General features: G+C 43.1%; 1 long non-coding RNA gene across 16 annotated transcripts in view; it reads left to right on the top strand.

The window, feature by feature from the left end:
* LOC119623586 (uncharacterized) overlaps positions 1-7,575 on the top strand; it is a 406,106-nt gene extending 398,531 nt beyond the window's left edge. For 12 of the 16 annotated variants that reach the window (XR_012091421.1, XR_012091423.1, XR_012091418.1 and 9 more), the window contains one exon: positions 7,096-7,575. This is a non-coding gene — a long non-coding RNA (uncharacterized lncRNA). The remainder of the gene's footprint in view (positions 1-7,095) is intronic. The other 4 variants (XR_012091422.1, XR_012091419.1, XR_012091428.1 and 1 more) reach the window with 1 other exon arrangement.
* The last annotated feature ends 14,794 nt before the right edge of the window (positions 7,576-22,369 follow it).

Raw genomic sequence — 22,369 nt, 5'->3', positions numbered from 1 at the left:
GGCAGGTTATTTAAGAGGGATAGGGTCAACCAGGGGATGTGGCCTTGAGCTGCTAGAATCTATGTTAGTATTTTGTTCAAATATTTACAGGCCTAGGTTAAGACCGACTTTGTTTCTTTGTTTTTTGAGATAGAGTTTTGCTCTTGTCGCCCAGGCTGAAGTGCAATGGCGTGATCTTGGCTCACTGCAACCTCTGCCTCCCGGGTTCAAGTGATTCTCCTGCCTCAGCATCCCGAGTAGCTAGAATTACAGGTGCTTGCCACCACGACTGGCCAATTTTTGTATTTTTCGTAGACACGGGGTTTCACCATGATGTCCAGGCTGGCTGAAACCCCATCTCTATTAAAAATAACAAAAATTAGCCAGGTGTGGTGGTGCACGCCTGTAATCCCAGTTACTCGGGAGGCTGAGGCAGGAGAATCGTTTGAACCTGGGAGGTGGAGGTTGCAGTGAGCCGAGATCATGCCGTTGCACTCTAGCCTGGGCAACAGAGTGAGACTCTGTCTCAAAAAATAAAATAAATAAATACTTGCAAAAACCAAAAGAATACCATTTATAAAAATTACATAAGATTCAAATGTCACAGTCCATAAGTGAAGTTTTATTGCCATACACTCATGCCCACTTGTTTACATATTGTCTCTGACTGCTTTCACACTATGAAGGTTGAATGGGTGTGAGCGATGGCCCTCAAAGCCTAAAATATTTACTGTCTTGCTCTCCTCTCTACAGAAAAAGGCTGCTGATCTCTGACTGATTCATAGATTGATTATTATTTGAAACGGGGTTTCACTCTGTCATCCAGGCTATAATGCAGTGGTGTCATCTCAGCTCACTGCAACCTCACCTCCCAGGCTCAAGCAATCCTATCTCAGCCTCCTAAGTAGCTGGAACCACAGGCGTATGCCACCGCTCCCAGCTAATCTTTTGTATTTTTGGTAGAGATGGGGTTTCACCGTATTTCCCAGGCTGGTCTAAAACTCCTGAGCTCAAGTGATCTGCCTGCCTCAGTCTCCCAAAGTGCTAGGACTATAGGCATGAGCCACCATGCCTGGCTGACCTCTGATTTATATGGCCAGGTGGGGACAGGTACTCAGTTGCTTGTACATATGTTGTTTGGAGATCACGAGTTAGCAAGATAAAAGCGCTTTCATCACAGAGGTTTCAGTCTAGTAGAAGTTAAATTTTTGTACCAGGTGCAGTGGTTCACGCCTGTAATCCCAGCACTTTGGGAGGCCGAGGCAGGCAGATTGCCTGAGCTCAGGAGTTCGAGACCAGCCTGGGCAATACGGTGAAACCCCATCTCTACTAAAATACAAAAAACTAGCTGGGCATGGCAGCATGCGCCTGTAGTCCCAGCTACTCGGGAGGCTGAGGCAGGGGAATTGCCTGAACCCGGGAGGTGGAGGTTGCAGTGAGCCGAGATCATGCCACTATACTCCAGCGTGGGCAACAGAGCAAGAGTTTGTCTCAAAAAAAAAACAAAAAAAACCCAAAAAACCATAAAAAAACAAAGTTCGATTTTTGTTTAATAGGCGAGATCATTTGAAACATAGATATAAGTACTGATGTACAGATTGTGCTTTGTGAATGGGTCTCTGCCTGCAAAACATTCCTGAGAAGCTTTCTGAAGGGTTCAAGCTGACAACAGAAGAATGGACAAAGAGATATTCTAAAAGCTAGGAGGCAAGAGTCTGCACTAAGATTTGGATGTGACAGGACCATGAGTGGATAGGGAATGTTTCTTGAGTGGGAAGTGGGAAGCATTTTGGGAACAGGGTAAGGAAGAGAGAGGAGGCTCCAATGTTTCCAAGGAGTCCTGCCCACACCAAGAAGTCTGGACCGGAGGTTATTTGCTTCAGACATGTCATCTCAAGCGTGCGTGATCCATTTGGAGCAAATAAGGGAAGTTTGAAACAGGAGAGTTTTCAGAGCAGTGGAGTCTGAAAAGTTGCCCTAAAATAAGGTTGAGCGTAAGAAAGTCCTTCCTGCTTCTGGAAAACGTGGCCTGCGGGTGCTCGCTCTTTGGGGCCAGACAGAGAAGAGTTAAAAAGTATGTGCTGGGTGCGGTAGCTCATGCCTGTAATCCTCGGAGGCCAAGGTGGGTGGATCATGAGGTCAGTTTGAGACCAGCCTGGCCAACATAGTGAAAACCACGTCTCTCCTAAAAATACAAAGATTAGCTGAGCATGGTGGCACATGCCTGTAGTCCCAGCTACTCGAGAGGCTGTGGCAGGAGAATCACTTGAACCCAGGAGGCAGAGGTTGTGGTGAGCTGAGATTACACCACTGCACTCCAGCCTGGGGAACAGAGCTAGACTCCGTCTCAAAAAAAAAAAAAAATTGTTATTTCTCCCTTTTGCACCTAATCTCCCACTGAAGATGACTGCAGCTTTCCTGTGAATTCTGAACCTGCTGCCAAAAGATACTTCTTTATATTCCATGATTTTGTGTAAAACTTTGTGGTGAGAATTGGAGAAAGCTTAATTTGCTGCTTTGCATCCAGAGTGAGGAGGCCAAGTTAGGCTCCCGTGTTAATTTGCAGAAAGCCCATATTCGCAATCTGGTAGGGATGGTGGTGCTGAAGGTGTTGGAAACCAGAATCTTGGCAGAAACAGTCAGCTTTGAACATGGTACAAATTTGGACCAAGGGACTAATGATGATTCAGGTCAGGAAGTTGGGAACTGTATTGGTCCATTCTTGCACTACTATAAAGAACTACCTGAGACTGGGTCATTTATAAAGAGAAGAGGTTTAATTGGCTAATGATTCCACAGGCTCTAAAGGAATCCCGGCTGAGGAGTCCCTAAGAAACTTGCATCATGGCAGAAGGCAAAGGGGAAGCAGGCACATCTTTACATGGCAGGAGCAGGAGAGAGAGAGCAAGGGGGGTAGGTTCTATATACTTTCAAACAACTAGATCTTGTGATCTATCACAAGAACAGCACCAAAGGGAAAGTCCACCCCCATGATCTAGTCACATTCCACCAGGCCCCACGTCCAACATTGGGGATTACAATTTGACATGAGATTTGGATGGGGACACAGACTCAAACCACATCAGGGACCAAAGAAATATTTTACTTATTTTCAGTTATCAATGGAATTTACTGCTGATGAGAAATAAATGTATCTTGCCAATAACTTACAAAGTAATAAAACCGGCCAGGTGTGATGGCTTACGCCTGTTAATCCCAGCACTTTGGGAGACTGAAGCGGGTGGATCACGAGGTCAGGAGATCAAGACCATCCTGGCCAACGTGTTGAAACTCTGTCTCTACTAAAAATACAAAAATTAACTGGACGTGATGGCGCATGCCTCTAATCCCAGCTACTTGGGAGGCTGAGGCAGGAGAATAGCTTGAACCAGGGAGCCAGAGCTTGCAGTGAGCCGAGATCGTGCCACAGCACTCCAGCCTGGTGACAGAGTGAGACTCTGTCTAAAGCAAAAAAAAACAAACCAAAACAATTCGCCTGGAAATGTATAATATATTGACACTTTTTAGTATTTAAAAAATTTTCAGTGATACCCTGTGTCTACAAAAAAACAAAACAAAAAAGCAAGACAAAAACAGGCATGGTGATGTGCACCTGTAGTCCCAGCTACCCAGGAGGCTGCGGTGGGAGGATTGCTTGAGCCTAAAAGTTCAAGCCATGATCTCACCACTGTACTCTAGCCTGGATGACAGAGCGAGACTGTGTCTAAAAAAATTTTTTAATTAAAAAAAAAATTCATCTTGACTTGCTTTTCATGTGAATCTGGTATACTTGCTACTTTTTGATAATGCTTTGCACTTTTTAAATTGTGGTAAAAACAATACATAAAATTTCCATCTTCCCTATTGTAAGTGTCCAGCTCAGGGGCATCAAGTGCATTCACAGTGATGTGCAACCATCACCACCATCTAGCTCTAGAACTTTTTGTCTTACAAAAGTGAAAATTACTCATTAAATAATAACTCCGTGTCCTCCTCCCCCGACCCCATCCCCTGGCCACCACCATTCTACTTCCTGTCTCAATGACATTTGATTAGTCTAGATACCTCATCTAAGTGGAATCATTCAGTATTTGTCCTTTTGTGTCTGGCTTATTTCACTCGGTGTGATGTTTCCAAAATTCATCCATGTTGTAGCATGCATCAGAATATACTTTCTTTTTGAGGCTGAATGATACTCCATTGCATGTATACGTTATGTTTTATTTGTTAATCCATCAATGGAGATTTAGGTTGCTTCTGCCTTTTGGGTAATGCAAATAATGCTGCTATGAACATGGATGTGCAAATATCTCTTTGAATTTCTGCCCCTAATTCTTTTTTTTTTTTTTTTTTTTTTTTTTTTGGAGCTGGAGCCTTGCTCTTTTGCACAGGCTGGACTGCAGTGCCACGCCGTGATCTCGGCTCACTGCAACCTCTGCTTCCCAGGTTCAAGCAATTTTCACTTGATTCTCCTGCCTCAGCCTCTCAGGTAGCTGGAATTAAAGGCTCAAACCAACACACCAGGCTAATTTTTTATATTTTTGGTAGATTTGGGATTTCACCGTGTTGGCCAGGCTGGTCTCGAACTCTTGAACTCAAGCGATCCACCCGCCTTGGCCTCCCAGAGTGCTGGGATTACAGGTGTGAGCCACCATGCCTGGCCTTCTGCTTCTAATTCTTTTAGATATAACCCTGAAGTGACGATGCTAGATTATTGTAGTGTTTTGTGCCCAGGTCTTAATTTATGGAGATGACTGAGTGATGACATGGAGAGACCAGTGCCACTGAATTTTTTTTTTTTTTTTTTTTTTTGAGATGGAGTTTCGCTCTTGTGCAGGCTCGAGTGCAACTGTGCGACCTCGGCTGACTGCAATCTCTGTCTCCCGGGTTCGAGCGATTCTCCTGTCTCAGCCTCCCAAGTAGTTGGGCTTGTAGACTCCCACCACCATGCGTGGCTAATATTTTGTATTTTTAGTAGAGACAGGGTTTCACCATGTTGGCCAGTCTGGTCTTGAACTCCTGATCTCAAGTGATCTGCCTGCTTCGGCCTCCCAAAGTGCTGGGATTACATGGGTGAGCCACCACGCCCGGCCAATTGAAGATTTTTATTACTTACATTTTTCCAGGAAGGGGGCATGCCACACTACACCACATCACGTGAGGAGCACTAGGTTTTGGTCTGGAGGCAGAAGATAGCAGTGAAGGGGAAAATCTAGGGTAAAGCCTTTACTGGGAACTCCAAGGGAAACAGGGCAAGTTTGAGCATAGGATGGGTTAGTTTAAATAATTCTGGTTGGCTTTGGGCTATAGGGATGGTCTCTAGTGGCTTGGTTTGTGCCCTAGGTATATAGAGTATGAGAAATAGTGGCCAGCGAGAGTTAGCTAAGGAGTTGGCTGGGCTACAGACTGGGATTGGTTGGTTGGCATATGAAAGACATGCTTATAGACAAATTATTACATTTGGGAATTAGCTAGCTTTGGGAGGGGCATTCTCTCCCATGATTTGCAAGGCCCTCAAAAGCCAGAGCAACAAAAATACAGAAAATAAGATATAGTTAATATAATTGGCTTGGTGATGAATGGATCCCAAATAGACAGACACAGAAGCTAAGAAAACCCAGAACACATGGTAATTTTTCTTTTGCATTTTTTGAGGAAACCACATAGTGTTTTGCATAGTGCCTGCAAAATCTTCCATTCCTACCAACATGCTACTAGGTTGTCAATTCATCTGGTCTTCACTATCACTTATGTTCTGTTTCTTCTTTGTTTTATAGTAGCCATCCAAATGGGTGTGAAGTGGTATCTCGCTGTGATTTTGATTTTGATTTCCCTGATGATTAGTGATGCCGAGCATCTTTTCATGTGCTTCTTGGCCATTTGTATGTCTTTGGAGAATTCTCATTAAGACATTTGCCCACTTTTATGTATGTATGTATGTATGCATGTATGTATGTATGTATGTATGTATGTATTGAGATGGAGTCTCTTTCTGTTGCCCAGGCTGGAATGCAATGGCCTAGTCTCGGCTCACTGCAACCTCTGTCTCCTGGGATCAAGCAATTCTCCTGCCTCAACCTCATGAGTAGCTAGGATTACAGATGTACACCACCATGCCTGGCCAATTTTTGTATCTTTAGTAGAGACGGGGTTTCACCATGTTGACCAGGCTGGTCTTGAACTCCTGACCTCAAATGATCTACCCACCTTGGCCTTCCAAAGTGCTGGGATTACAGGCGTGAGCCGCTGCACGTGGCTTGGCCCATTTTAAAATCATGGTTTTTTTTTTTTTTTTTTTTTTTTTAAATGTCGATTATAGAATTCTTTTTTTTTTTTTTGATAGAGTCTGGCTCTGTCGCCCAGGCGTGATCTTGGCTCACTGCAACCTCCACCTTCCGGGTTCAAGCGATTCTCTTGCTTCAGCCTCACAAGTAACTGGGATTACAGACATGCACTACCACGCCCAGCTAATTTTTGTATTTTTAGTAGAGACGTGATTTCACCTTGTTGTCCAGGCTGGTCTCAAACCGTTGGCCTCCTGTGATTCACCCACCTTGGCCTCCCAAAATGCTAGGCTTACAGGCATGAGCCACCGTGCCTGGCTGAGGAGTCTTATATCTATGTGTACTATTAACATCTTATCAAATATGTGATTTGCAAATATTTTCTCCCATTCTGTGTGTTGCCTTTTCACTCTGTTGATTGTGTCCTTTGATGCACAGAAGGTTTTGATTTTGGTATACTCCAGTTTATCTATTTTTGTGTTTCCTTAGCTTTTGGTGTCGTAGTCAAGAAATCATTGCCAATCCGAAGTTATGAAGCTTTTTTTCTGACAGTTTTATAGCTTTAGGTCTTATATTTAGGTATCTGATCCATTTCAAGTTCATTTTTGTATATGATGTAAGGAAAGGGTCCAACTTCATTCTTTTGCATGTGGATATCCAGTTTTCCCAGTACCACGTGTTGAAAGGGCTGTCCTTTCCCTATTGAAGGTCTTGGCACACTTGTTGAAAATCATTTGACCATATGGAGAGCTTATTTCTGGGCTCTCTATTCTATTCCAGTTGCTATGTTTTGCATTCTTTTTAAAAAATATTTTTGGTCTTTACATTTCAGAATCAGCATTTCAAATGTGACTTGTAGGACTACGTGCAGTGAGGAAGATGGTTAATCATCCTATTCTGACCAGGAGTTCTGACAACTTTGCTGCTGTAGGCGAAGTGTCTAAGGCAGGTGTCAGCAAATTGTCCTCTAAAGGAGCTGTGTGTGTGTGTGTTTGTGTGTGTGAGTGAAAAAGAGGGTGAGATGTATTTTAAATTTATTTTAGGAAATTGGCTTACATGATGGTACAGTCTTGCAAGCCAAAAATCTGCAGAGTAGGCTGGTAGTCTGGAAACCCAGGGAAGAGTTGTGGTGTTAAGTGTTAAGTCTGAAACTAGTCTGGAGGCAGAATTCCCTCTCTTCCTCAAGAGATCTTCATCTGTTTTCTTTTCTTTTTGTTTTTTTGTTTGTTTGTTTTTTTTGAGACAGAGTCTCGCAGCCCAGGCTGGAGTGCGGTGGCACAATCTTGGCTCATTGCAACCTTTGCCTCCCAGGTTCAAGCGACTCTCCTACCTCAACCTCCTGAGTAGCTGAGACCACAGGTGCACACCACCATGCCTGGCTAATTTTTGTATTTTTAGTAGATATGGGATTTTACCATGTTGGCCAGGCTGGTCTTGAACTCCTGACCTCAGGTGATCCATCTGCTTTGGCATGCCAAAGTGCTGGGATTACAGGCATGAGCCACCATGCCCGGCCTTAATCTGTTTTCTCTTAAGGCTTTCAACTAATTGGTTGAGGTTCACCCACATTTTGGAGGGTATTCTGCTTTACTCAGAGTTTACTGACATAAATGTTAATGTCATCCAAAAAGTACCTTCACGGCAATATTCAGGGTGGTATTTAGCCATGTATCTGGGACCAACCGGGTAGACGTAGAAAATTAAACATCGGCTGGGCGCGGTGGCTCACGCCTGTAATCCCAGCGCTTTGGGAGGCTGAGGCGAGCGGGTTATGAGGTCAGGAGATTGAGACCATCCTGGCTAACATGGTGAAACCCTGTCTCTACTAAAAAAGAAAAATACAAAAAAATTAGCCTGGTGTGGTGGTGGGCGCCTGTAGTCCCAGCTACTCAGGAGGCTGAGGCAGGAGAATGGCGTGAACCCAGGAGGCGGAGCTTGCAGTGAGCTGAGATGGCTCCACTGCACTCCAGCCTGGGCAACAGAGTGAGACTCCGCCTCAAAAAAAAAAAATTTTTTTTTCAAAAAAAAAAAAAAATTAAAAAATAAAATTTTAAAGAAAGAAAAACATCAGGGGCTGGGCACAGTGGCTCACGCCTGTAATCCCAGCACTTTGGGAGGCCAAGGTGGATGGATCACAAGGTCAGGAGATCGAGAACAGCCTGGCCAATATGATGAAACCCCGTCTGTACTAAAAATATGAAAATTAGCCAGGTGTGATGGCGGGCACCTGTAATCCTAGCTACTTGGGAGGCTGAGGTAGGAGAATCACCTGATCCTGGGAGGTGGAGTTTGCAGTGAGCCAAGATTATGCCACTGCACTCTAGCCTGGGTGAGCGAGACTTCTTCTCAAAAAAAAAAAAAGAAAAAAAAAATATAAAAAACATCACAAGTTTACCTGTTGTCAACATGGATGCCATAAGCATATCCTGGAACCTTACTTACTCTCCAAATAAAGATATTAACAAGATCATACTCCTGCCTAACATGATACACCACCTTGTATACAACTAAAAAACACACCAAGCTTTTAGTGCAAACAGAAGAGGATACGAAGTCTGTGGGTGATAGTCACTTTTTTCCTTTTTATCCTGTAACATAAAAACTATAACATGAAGTTAATAACACTGAAATACTATAACATAAAGTCAGTATATCTTATATGTTATGTGGTAAGGGGATAAGAGAGGAAAGAAAACTTAAAAAATTTTTTTTTTATTTTAAGACAGAGTCTCGTTCTGTCGCCCAGGCTGGAGTGCAGTGGTACGATCTCAGCTCACTGAAACCTCCACCTTCCTAGTTCAAGCAATTACCCTCCCTCAGCCTCCCGAGTAGCTGGGATTACAGGCTCACGCCACCATGCCCAGCTAATTTTTTCGTATTTTTAGTAGAGATGGAGTTTCACCATGTTGGCCAGGCTAGTCTTGAACTCCTGACCTCAGGCAATTTGCCTGCCTCAGCCTCCCAAAGTGCTGGGATTACAGGCATGAGCCACTGCACCCGGCCTAGCAATGACATTTTATATGCACACATGCACATGCACAAACCTGTTCATAAAAGACGAAATACTCAAGACAATTACAGTTCTGATTTCTGTAACTGGTCAGGTGGTCACAGCTCATATTTGTAATTACCTCTGTCTACTATTCATCATGTATTACCATTATCCTCAGCAAGTACCGCAGCTGGTTGTGATTATTTACCTGGTGGGGTGACCCAAACCTTCAATTTCTGAAGGGTCTAGGCCAGTCATTGTCCTGCCTGGATTTGGTTGTTAGCGTTTTCCATGGGCTTTAGTCACAGAGCTTGGTTAATCCTAAAATACCCTAAGGGATGCCGGGCATGGTGGCTCACGCCTGTAATCCCATCACTTTGGGAGGCCGAGCTGGGCAGATCACGAGGTCAGGAGTTCGAGACCAGCCTGACCAACATGGTGAAACCTGTCTCTACTAAAAATACAAAAATTAGCTGGGCATGGTGGCTCACGCCTGTAATCCCAGCTACTCGGGAGGCTGAGGCAGGAGAATTGCTTGAACCCCAGAGGCAGAGACTGCACTGAGCCAAGGTCATGCCACTGCACTCCAGCCTGGGCAACAGAGTGAGACTCCATCTGAAAAAAAAAAAAAATACCCTAAGGGATCCCTTGTACTTCACATATATTCTTCCTTACTTCCTTTATGAAGCAGAAGTCCGGTTTCCCCTTGGTAATCAGGATGAGTAGCACTAGCCAGCACAACAGAGTTCCCTTCTTTGTTGATTCAAAGGCATGAGAAACCTAAAAGGGTTAGATTAGATAGCAGTCCTTTTTTTTTTTTTTTTTTTGAGACAGAGTCTCACTGTGTCACCCAGGCTGGAGTGCAGTGGTGCAATCTTGGCTCACTGCATCCTCTGCTGCCCAGGGTTCGAGAATTCTTCTGCCTCAGCCTCCCCAGTAGTTGGGATTACAGGTGCCTGCCACTGTGCCTGGCTAAGTTTTGTATTTTTAGTAGAGACGGGGTTTCACCATCTTGTCCAGGCCAGTCTTGAACTCCTGACCTCACGATCCACCTGCCTCGGCCTCCTGAAGTGCTGGGATTACAGGTGTGAACCACCGTGCCCAGCCTAGATGGCAGTCTTAACTTCTAGTTCAGTCCAATCACTGCTGTTTCTATGATGGAAGTATTCCTGCTGTTGGAACTAAGACTGCCAGAGCAGAAGAGTATGAGGTCATGGCGACAGGAAACACACATTTTGCTAGATGGTCAACTAGGGATAATTGTGGAGGGCTGCCACTCCCATTTCTATCTTTTGGTTTCTAGCCTTGTCAACCCCGACTATGGGAGAAACAGCAATATATTGGATACTGACCCAGACAGTATACAGCCTCCTGAAAAGCCTTACCCCAGTCCTGTAAGGTATGACCAAATAGCTGGTACTGTAACTGAATCTTCAAAGGCCTTTCCACCATTCTGTGAAATCATCTGCCTTAGGATGGTGGGGAACATGGTAAGACCACCGAATTCCATGAGCATGGGCCCATTGCTGCATTTCCTTTGCTATGAAGTGAGTTCCTGGGTCGGAAGCAATGTTGTCTGGAATACTATGACAGTGCATAAGGCATTTTGTAATTTTACAGAGGGAGCTTTTGACAGAAGCATTGCATGCAGTGTAAGCAAATCTGTATCCAGAGTAAGGGTCTGTTCTATTAAAGACAAAACACTGACCCTTCCATAATGGAGGGGATTCAATGTAATCAGCCTGCCACCAGGTAGCTAGCTGATCACCGTGGGGAATGGTACCATAGTGGAGACTCAGCGTTGGTCCCTGCTGAGGGTAGATTGGGCACTCGGTGGTGGCCATAGCTAGGTTGGCCTTGGTGAATGGGAGTTCATGTGGCCAAACCCATGCGTAACCTTCATCCCTGCCATCGTGGCCACTTTGTTCATAATCCCATTGGGCAATGACAGAAAAGTGAGCCTGACTGTATGTATGAAACAGGTCATCCTGTCCACTTGGCCATACAATCCTCCTCTGCTGAGTGGGCATTCACATGGCCACAAATGTCTTTACCTTTTTTTTTTTCCCCCCCGGTTGATTTAGAGAGGTCTATCTATAGGTCCATCTATCTCTTCTCAAGGCTTCCTTGTCACCAATTTTCCAATCATGCTCCTTCTACATTCCTGACCAGCCAAACCATTGGCCACCGCCTATAAATTGGTATATAATTGTATGTCTGGCCATATGTCCTCCCAAACAAAATAAACAACCAGGAGCACTGTCCCAAGCTCTACCCACTGGGAGGATCTGTCTTCGCTGCTGTTCTTCAGGGAGGTCTTCAGAAAGGCTCTGTAGTGCAGCAGTTATCCACTTCTGCGTGACATGTGCATATTACATAGAACCATCTGTAAACCAGGCCTGAGTCTTCTCTTTTTCCATCATCTGATTGAAGGGAACGCCCCATGAGCCACAGGGGCAGCTGGGATAGAGAAAGCAGGGAGCAGGAGTGGGGGCCATGGACATTTCAGCCACTTCTTCATGTAAGTTAATTATGTCTTCAGATCATGTTCTGGCTGTGTGGGCTTAACTTTACAGCTGGGCGGGTAAGATAACACCCAGTTCATGAAGGGCAGCTCAGGTTACATGGTAACTTGGTGTCCTGTGGTTAAGCTTTTAGTCTCCATTAATGCCCAGTAGCAGGCCAACAGCTGTTTCTCAAAAGGAGAGTAGTTAATTACAGAGGATGGCAGGGCTTTGTGCCAATATCCTAAAGGCCTATGCTGCAACTTACCAGTGAAGGCCTGCAAAGAGCTCCTAAAAACATTACTGTCTGCTACTGACACTTCAAGCATTATTGTGTTTTTTGTTTGTTTGTTTGTTTGTTTTTGAGACAGGGTCTTGCTCTGTTTCCCAGGCTGTAGTGCAGTGGCATGATCCTGGCTCACTGCAGCCTCTGTCTCCCAGGTTCAAGCAATTCTCATGCCTCAGCCTCCTGAGTACCTGGGATTACAGGGGTGTGCCACCATGCTCAGCTAATTTTTGTATTTTTAGTAGAGACAGGGTTTCACCACATTGACTAGGCTGGTCTTGAACTCCTGACCTCAAGTGATCTACCTGCCTCGGCCTCCCAGAGTGCTGGGATTACAGGCGTGAGCCAGCACACCTGGCCGCATCATTGGTTCTTGCAGAATCATGTGACCATAGAGACAGAGAAATTTATGTTGCAGCCTGAACCTGTTGCAGAAGCTTCTCTTGTTTTGGGATCCACTCAAAACTACAGCTTTTCAGGTCATGAATGTAGCACATGAGCTGGGTGTTTGAATCCCTGAGCTAATTTTCCCCCTACTTTATTCAGTGAAATTAAGAGCAACTAGACAGTCTCATTATACTTGTTAGTTTGACAAAATGTTTGAAGGTATCATACATGTTAATCCAGAACCTTGCCTTTTATATTTATTTAGTTTAAAGTATCTGGGCCGGGAGTGGTGGCTTATGCCTGTGATCCCAGCACTTTGGAAGGCCAAGGCGGGCGGATAACCTCAGGTCAGGAGTTCAAGACTGGCCTGGCCAACATGGTGAAATCCCATCTCTACTAAAAATACAAAAAGCAATTAGCTAGTGTTCTTCTGATTACTTGTAATTAATGCCTTTAAATCTAGTTAATTTAGAGTACCAATTTCAGAAACCAACCCCAGAACTAACTCAGAAAATTTATTCTTAAGATCTGTTTCCTATAGAACTATTCTTGGTACCAAAGTCTGTGTGTGTTAGGGTTTTCCAGAAAAACAAAGTGAACTAATAGGATGTATATAGTCTCAGTCTTCGTCTCTCTTTCTCAGAATTCATTATGTGGTTATGGAGGCTGGCTAGTCCAAAATCTTCAGAGCAGGCTATGGATTCAGGGAAGAGTTGATGTTGTAGCCCTAGACCAAGGGCAGTCTGGAGACAATTTCGTCTTCTTTTTCTTTGGTTTGTTTACTCTTATGGGTTTCAATTGAATGGATGAGGTCCACCCATATTAAAGAAGGTATCTGCTTTACTCAGAGTCTACTGATTTAAACGTTAATCCATCTCAAAACATGCCGTCATGGCACCATCCAGGTTGATGTTTGACCAAATACCTGGGTACCATGGCCTAGCCCCACTGACACATAAGATCACTATCACAGTCAGATAACAAATACTTTTAGCTTTGTGGGTCATATGGTTTATGTTACAACTACTCAACTGTGTGGTTGTAGTCATAGACAATACATAAACAAATGGCAATGGCTATGTTCCAATAACACTTTATTTATAGATACTAAAATTTGAACTTCATATAATGTTTACATCACAAAATAAACTTTTACTTGGATTCTTTCCTCCTTCCCCCTACCCACCATGTTAAAAACAAACAAACAAACAAACAAACTACCGCAGCCGGTTGCAATGGTAGGTACCTGTGCATATCACTATGCCTGTAATCCCAGCTACTTGAGAGGCTGAGGCAGGAGGATCACTTGAGCCCAGGACTGCAAGGTTATATCGTGCTATAATTAAGCCTGTGATTGTGTCACTGCACTCCAGCCTGTGCAACACAGAGAGGCCCCATGTCTTTAAAAAAATATATATACGGGCAGCAGGCAGGATTTGGCATAGTTTGCTGACCATCAAGGGCTCTCTTTTCAAAAACATGGATGTGGTAACAATATGTGCAAAGGCCATGGGTGAAGAGCTTTTTATTTTGTTGCTTGTGTTCCAGTTGGTGCATTCTCAAGAGTAGGTACTTTCTTTTCTTGCTCATTCTCTTCCTGAGCCTATCTTGGGATTTTCTAAGAAGGTTGCTATTAGTCTAGTCTTTTTCCAGCTGCTCCCTAGATTGAGGCGGGAGAGGAGAAATTCAGCAAAGATTTATCTCTCCTTATCAAGGCTGTCCTTCGCCTGCTTTCCTGTGGGACAGATGGTGCCTGTAGGCAAAAGTCTGGAAAATGTCAGCTGCCCCTGTTACTTGGTGCTTTGAGCAGAAAGGCCTGTTGGGTTAGTTCCTGGGCTCCAGTGCTTAATAATGTGTGTGTTCTGTTTTGTGTTTTTACCCATCTTTCTGCCTTGGCTTTAGGTTTTTGTATTTGCATTTATAGAAACTTTTTATGGAATAAAATTATAATGAAGAGGAGCAGCATAGAGCTGGGGTTGAGAGCTGGCAGTCCTGGAACCAGAATGCTTGGCTTGAATCTGGGCTCAAATGCTTGAGAGCTGTGTGACTTTGAGTATAGTTCTTCTGTTTTCTGGGCATCAGTTTCCTAATCTGTAAAAGGGATGGAAATAGGGCCAGGCATGGTTCCTTAGGACTGTAATCCCAGGTACTCGGGAGGCTGAGGTGGGAGGATAGCTTCAGCCTAGGAGGTCAAGGCTGCAGTGAGCCATGATTGTGCCACTGCACTCTAGCCCGGGTAACATAGCAATGGAAGATGGAAATGAAATAGTAACTCACACGGTGTTTTGTTTTGTTTTGTTTTTTTGAGACGAAGTCTTGGAATCTCTGTCACCCAGACTGGAGTGCAGTGATGTAATCATGGCTCACTGTAGCCTTGACCTCCTGGGTTCAAGCAATTCTCCTGTCCCAACTTCCTGAGTGGCTGGAGTTACAGGCACATGCTATCATGCCCGGCTAATTTTTGTATTGTTAATAGAGGTGGGGTCTCCCTATGTTATGCAGGCTGATCTGTAACTCCAAGGCTCAGATGATCCCCCTGCTTAGCCTCCCAAAGTATTGGGATTATAGGCATAAGCCTACAGTGGCCATCACATGGTTTTTATTTTTTTTAATTTCTTTTTAATCTTTTTATAGATCTAGTCCTGAATCCAGAACATGATTTTTAAATGAGCTGATGTTAACGTACTTAGAAAAGTATCTGCTGCATAGTAAGGATATGGGTTTGTACAATAAATAAATGAAAAATAAAGAGAGCTACTCACATAGAGTGCAGATTTCAAGCCATGTAGTCTTTCTAGTTTTACTACATTGAATTTCTGCTTCTGAATTTTTAATTTTGTTATAAGAAGGATGTTAGTCCCTCTAAAGTATCATTTCCAATATTGTATATGTTCCACAAATTTTAAGGTTCTTTACTTCAAATTATTTTATAATGCATATGCCTTTTATATTTGTTTTAGTTCTAATAAATCAAAATGCAGCTTTCAAAAATATTTTAGTGTGTATAATTATCTCAGATTACTATTAGTAGAAGTGCTTTTTTTTTTTTTTGAGATGGAGTCTCGCTCTGCCACCCAAGCTGTAGTGCAGTGGCCGGATCTCAGCTCACTGCAAGCTCCACCTCCCGGGTTCATGCCATTCTCCTGCCTCAGCCTCCCTAGTAGCTGGGACTACAGGCGGCCGCCACCTCGCCCAGCTAGTTTTTTGTACTTTTTTAGTAGAGACGGGGTTTCACCGTGTTAGCCAGGATGGTCTCGATCTCCTGACCTTGTGATCCGCCCGTCTCGGCCTCCCAAAGTGCTGGGATTACAGGCTTGAGCCACCGCGCCCGGCCCCAGAAGTGCTTTTTTAAAAGACAAATATTATATTTAAAAGACCCTGCCACAAAAGTACTCCTCATGGCAGGGAAGATGGACTGGGGATGATGTGGCAATTATGCAAAGAAAACTTCACATTATTTTATATTTAAAACATAACCTGAGGCCGGGTGCAGTGGCTCATGCCTGTAATCCCAGCACTTTGAGAGGCCGAGGTGGGTGGATCATGAGGTCAGGAATTCGAGACCAGCCTGGCCAATATGGTGAATCCCCGTCTCTACTACAAATACAAAAATTAGCTGGGCGTGGTGACACGCACCTGTAGTCCCAGCTGCTTGGGAGGCTGAGGTAGGAGAATCACCTGAACCTGGGAGGTGGAGGTTGCAGTGAGCCGAGATCACGCCATTGCATTCCAGCCTGGGTGACAGAATGAGACTCTGTCTCAAAAAGAAAAGAAAACAAAACAAAACAAAAAAACCTGATTTTATATTTTGTCATGTCATACAGTTGTATTTGTTTTAAAATATCCTTCCACCCCATCCAAAAGTATTTTATCCAAGTAGCAGCACATCTTATTTCCATGCCTGGCTGGACTTTACTTATACTTGTCTCAAACTAAGGAAAAAGAAAGTAATTTATATCAGTCAAAAGACCTCTACTTCTCAATAAGTTAGGGGGGAAAATCGTCTCAATCTACCACTCACTTTTCTACTAGAATTTCTTAATGTTGCATCAGTGTTTCACAATGTAATCGAAAACTCAAAATACAAATCATCTTTTATTTTATTTATGTTTTGAGATGGAGTCTTGCTCTGTTGCACAGGCTGGACAGTGCAGTGGCGTGATCTTGGCTCACTGCAACTTCCACCTCCCAGGTTCAAATGATTCTCCTGAGTAGCTGGGACTACAGACGCACGCCACCACACCTGGCTAATTTTTGTATTTTTAGTATAGACAGGGTTTCACTGTGTTGGCCAGGATGGTCTCGATCTCCTGACCTCGTGATCTGCCCGCCTTGGCCTCCCAAAGTGCTGGGATTACAGGTGTGAGTCACCGCACCCAGCCTCAGAACAGTTTATATTTACAAAATTATTTCAAAGATAGTAGAGAGTTCCCATGTGTCTCATATGTTTCCCCTATTAACATGTTACACTTGTGTCATTGATGTACCAATATTGGTACATTTTAATTAACTTGTATAACATACTTTATCCAGATGTCTTCAGTTTTTCTAAGATACCCTTTTTCTGTTCCAGGATCTCATCCAGGAAATCACAGTACAGCTAGTACTTTTGCGTCTCAAGGTTGTTGTTGTTGGTTGTGACATTTTCTCACTTTATTTTGATGACCTTGACAGTTTTGGGGATTACTGGTCAAATGTTTGTAGAATGTCCCTGAATTCGGGTTTTTAAAAACTGATTTATAATTCATATACCATAAAATTTACCCTTTTAAAATATATAATTCAGTGCTTTTGAGTATATTCACAATGTTTCCCAACCATCCTATGGTTGGAAAATTAAATAACCTACTAATTCCAGAAATTCCAGAATATTTTGATCATCCAGAAAGAAACCTCATAACCAACAGCAATTACTCTCCTTTCACTCCTCTCCCATCCCCTGAAAATCACTAATCTGCTTTCTGTCTATGAGGATTTGCCTATTCTTTTTTTTGAGACAGAGTCTCGCTCTCTCACCCAGGCTGGAGTGCATTGGCACAGTCTCGGCTCACTGCAACCCTCGCCTCCTGGGTTCAAGTGATTCTCCTGCCTTAGCCTCCTGAGTAGCTGGGATTACAGGCATGTGCCACCATACCCGGCTAATTTTTGTATTTTTAGTAGATACAAGGTTTCACCATGTTGGTCAGACTGGTCTTGAACTCCTGACCTCAGGTGATCCACCCGCCTTGGCCTCCCAGAGTGCTGGAATAACAGGCGTGAGCCACCGCACTCGCCCTGGATTTGCCAATTCTCAACATATCATATAAAAGGAACCATAATAATGCCTGACATGTTGGCTCATGCCTGCAATCCCAGTACTTTGGGAGGCCAAAGTGGGACGATTTTTTTAGTGTAGGAGTTGGAGACCTCTCTGGGCAACATAGTTAGACCAGGTCTCTACAAAAAATAAAAAAATTAGCCGGGCATGGTGGCACATGCCTGTAGTCCCAGCTACTAAGGAAGCTGAGGTGGGAGGATTAGTTGAGCCCAGGAGGTCGAGGCTGCAGTAAGCCATGATTGTGCCAATGCACTCCAGCCTGGGTGACAGAGTGAGACTGTTAAACAAACAAAAAACAACAACAAAAAAATGTAGCCTTTTCTGTCTAGCTGCTTTCACTCAGCGTAATGTTGTCAGGGTTCATCCATGTTTTTTCATGAATCAACACGCCATTCCTTTTTATAGCAGAATAATATTCCATAGTACCGTGCCATAGTTGTTTTCTTTTTTCTTTTCTTTCTTTCTTTTTTTTTTTTTAGAGAAAGGGTCTCACTCTATTGCCCAGGCTAAAGTGCAATGGTGTAATCATAGTTCACTGCAGCCTCGACCTCCCTGGCTCAAGCAATCCTCCCACCTCAGTTTGGGTAACTGGGACTAGAGGCACGCACCACTATGCCTAACTAATTAAAAAAAAAATTTTTAGTAGAGGTGGAGTCTTGCTGTCAGGAAGATCTTGGACTCCTGAGTCCAAGCGATCATCTCGCCTTGGCTTCCAAAAGTGTTGGGATCGCAGGCGTGAGCCACTGCACCTGACCTCAGATTTTGTTTATTCATTCATCAGTTGAAGAGCATTTGAGTTGTTTCTAGTTTTTAACTTTTTTTTTTTTTGAGGCGGAGTCTCACTCTGTCACCCAGGCTGGAGTGCAATGGCATGGTCTTGGCTCACTGCAACCTCCGCCTCCTGGGTTCAAGTGATTCTCCTGCCACAGCCTCCTGAGTAGCTGGAACTACAGGTGTGTGCCCCCACACCCGGCTAATTTTTGTATTTTTAGTAGAGATGGGGTTTCACTATGTTGGCCAGGCTGGTCTCGAACTCCTGACCTCGTGATCCGCCAGCCTCAGCCTCCTAAAGTGCTGGGATTACAGGCGTGAGCCACCGTGCCCAACCCCCAGTTTTTAGTATTATAGATAAGGCTGCTATGAAAATGCATAGACAGGTTTTTGCATTAATTTATGTTTTCATTTTTTTTTTTTAAGACAGGTTTGGCTCCGTTCCCCAGACTGGAGTGCAGTGGTGCGACCACAGCTTACTGTAGTCTTCACCTCTCAGGCTCAAGTGATTCTCCTACCTCAGCCTCCTGAGTAGCTGGGACCAGAGGTGTTGCAACACCACATTTGGCTTTTTTTTTTTTTTTTTTTTTTTTGTAGAGACAGGTCTTGCTATGCTGCCCAGGCTGGTCTCGAACTCCTGGATTCAAGCGATCTGCCTGCCTCGGCCCCCCAAAGGGTTGTGATTACAGGCTTGAGCCCCTGTGCCCAGCCCCTATGTTTTCATTTCTTTTTTTTTTTTCTTTGAGACGGAGTCCTGCTCTGTCGCCCAGGCTGGAGTGCAATGGCGCCATCTCCCTCACCGCAACCTCCAGCTCCCAGGCTCAAGGGAGTCTCCTGCCTCAGCCTCCCAGGCAGCTGGGACTACAGGCGCCTGCCACCATGCCTGGCTAATGTTTGTATTTTTTAGTAGAGATGGGGTTTTACCATGTTAGTCAGGTTGATCACAAACTCCTGATCTCAGGTGATCCACCCGTCTCGGCCTCCCAAAGTGCTGTATTACAGGCGTGAGCCACCGCGCCTGGTGTTTTCATTTCTTTCTGATCTGCTTGGGAGTAGAATTGTAGGTAACATGGTAACTTCAGGGTTAACATTTGTAAGCATTGCCAAACTCTTCCACTGTGGCTGTGCCGTTTTACATCCCAATCAGCAGTGTTAGAGGGTTCCAATTTCTCCACCTCCTCCACAACACTGTCATTGTCTTTTTAATTATAGCCCCAAGTGGCATCTCATTGTGGTTTTCATTTGTATTTCTCTAATGACTTAACGATTGTATCTTTTCATGTGCTTATTGGCTGTTGGTATTTGAGAACTATTTTAATCCTTTGCCCATTGAAAAAAAAATGTTTTTGTCCTTTTGTTGTTGAATAGTAACACTTTTTCTTTTCTTTTTTTTTTCTTTTTTTTTTTTTTTTTTTGAGACAGAGTGTCACTCTTATTACCCAGGCAAGATCTGGGCTCACTGCAATCTCCGCCTCCTGGGTTAAAGGGATTCTCCTGGCCTCAGCCTCCTGAGTAGCTGGGACTACAGACATGTGCCACCATGGCCAGCTAATTTTCATATTTCTAATAAAGGCGGGGTTTCACCATGTTGGCCAGAATAGTCTCGAACTGCTGGCCTCAAATGATCCGCCTGCCTCAGTCTCCTAAAGTGCTGGGATTACACTTATGGCCACTGCGCCCAGCCAAATAGTAACACTTCTTTATACATTCTGGATACTACACTCCTAGTAGCTTTATGGTTTGCAAATATTTTCTACCATTTTCTTGGCTGTCTTTTCACTTTCTTAATGTCCCTTGAAGCAAAAACTTTTATGTAACTGTGATGAAGTTCAGTTGATTATTTTTGATTGCTTTTGTTTTACGTGTCATATCTAAGAAACTGTTGCCTAATTCAAGGTTACGCAGATTTATATATACACACACATATATTTATACACGTATATATAAGTATACACGGAATATATATGTAAAATATACACATGCACAAATGTTATATATCACATTTATACATAGGTATATATGTGTATATATACGTATATAACGTATATATACATATATGACATGTATATATATGTTCTATAACAAGTAGTGACTTACAGTTTATTGATGTATTTTGAGTTAATTTTTGTACATGGTATGATGCAAGAGTTCTGATTAGTTTTTCTAGTCTCCTTTGTCTATTCTGTACAGAATAGTTTTATTGCAGGTTTAGTGTGCTTTAAGTACATAACCTTAAGTGTTTGGCTTGGGGATAAATGTAGACTTCGGGAAAATTGAATTTTTGGGACACCTATCAGGGTCTACTAGCATATCATAGTGGAGTTTAGCGGCAATGTCTCCTTCTCTATCTTCACTCCCCAGTTGTAGAATATGCTGAATCAGACCTATTATTAACTAGCATAAAATATGAGTGAGCCTAATGGCAGTTCTCTTTGGATTTTCTGTAAAGCCCAAGACACCCATTATGACTTCTCAGACTCCAAAGCGAATTTCCTAATGCAGTAGAACATACAGGAGATTATGAGGAAAGGCAGGCAGAGTTTGAAAAGAGAACATACCAGAAACAATGGAAGATAGGTCCAAGAAACTAGATAAGTGCAAGTTGAGAATTGAATATAGTTTTATTTCTTTTTAATAATACTTATATTTTAATTGTAAAAGTAATTTATAATCATTGCAAAAAGTACAAAACACTGTAAAAATTAAAAATGCAAAACAATCTCAACTTGTGACAGCCAAGAGAAACCTGAGGAAACATGATTACAGTGTTTGTGGCATGTAAGTTTGGTGTCTACAATGGAAAAAGGATATTTGGAAAAAAAAAGAGGAAATATAAGATACAGACATTAGTTAAAACAATGAGAATAAAAAATGAATACCCAATTTCTACTCCTAGAAGAAGTGGTACTGTAACATTTGGTGACGTTCTGAGAGCCAACATTTTTACCCTGCTTTTACTAGGACCTGTTCTAAATAGTATTTTAGCTCATTTAATTGTTAAGCCATTGTATAAAGTAAATAGAATCCCTTCTTTTGTTACAGATTAGGAATTTAATACACAGAGGGTTAAGTAACTTGCTCAAAGTAACATTGTTGTGGAGAGTCAAACCTGGAATTTGAATCAAAAGAGCATGAGTCCAAAGGCATGGTTTTTATCACTGAACTATAATGGTGTGTATTCTTTCATACTTTTTTCAGTGTACGAATAAACATACAGTATGCCTTTATTTTATTTATTTTTTTGAGACAGAGTCTTGCTCTGTCACCAGGCTGGACTGCAGTGGTGCGATCTCAGCTCACTGCAACCTCCGCCTCCTGGGCTCATGCAGTTCTCCTGCCTCAGCCTCCCGAGTAGCTACGACAACAGGCACGCACCATCACGCCCAGCTAATTTTTCTGTTTTTTTGTAGAGATGGGGTTTCACCATGTTGGCCAGGATGGTCTCGATCTCCTGACCTCGTGATCTGCCTGCCTTGGCCTCCCAAAGTGCTGTGATTACAGGTGTGAGCCACTGTGCCCAGCCTACATTTTATTTTTCGATTCACTCCCGTGATCCAGAGTCAACTTCCCATGTTATTTTATGTGAATATGTATCAATGAACTATTAGAAATTGCAGTGTTTTTGTAGGTCAAAAAAATTGAATATTGACAATTTTATATGGTTCAGCCTAATAGATCATTTTTACCATCAGCGATATTGCATGTTATTGTTTATATGTACGTTTATTTACTTAGCCTATCTGTTCTCTGTGAGGAACATTACACAGTTTCTGAGATTTTGTTATGATAAAAGTCAGCATTGATAAGCCTCTGTGCACCTGTTTTAATGTAGGATCATTGGGAACTGAG

The sequence above is a fragment of the Chlorocebus sabaeus genome, chromosome 26, assembly GCF_047675955.1.
Source record: "Chlorocebus sabaeus isolate Y175 chromosome 26, mChlSab1.0.hap1, whole genome shotgun sequence".
In the NCBI taxonomy this organism is placed as follows: Eukaryota; Metazoa; Chordata; class Mammalia; order Primates; family Cercopithecidae; genus Chlorocebus; species Chlorocebus sabaeus.
Note: the sequence above shows the minus strand (reverse complement) of the source record. Positions and strands in the feature narration are given on the sequence as shown.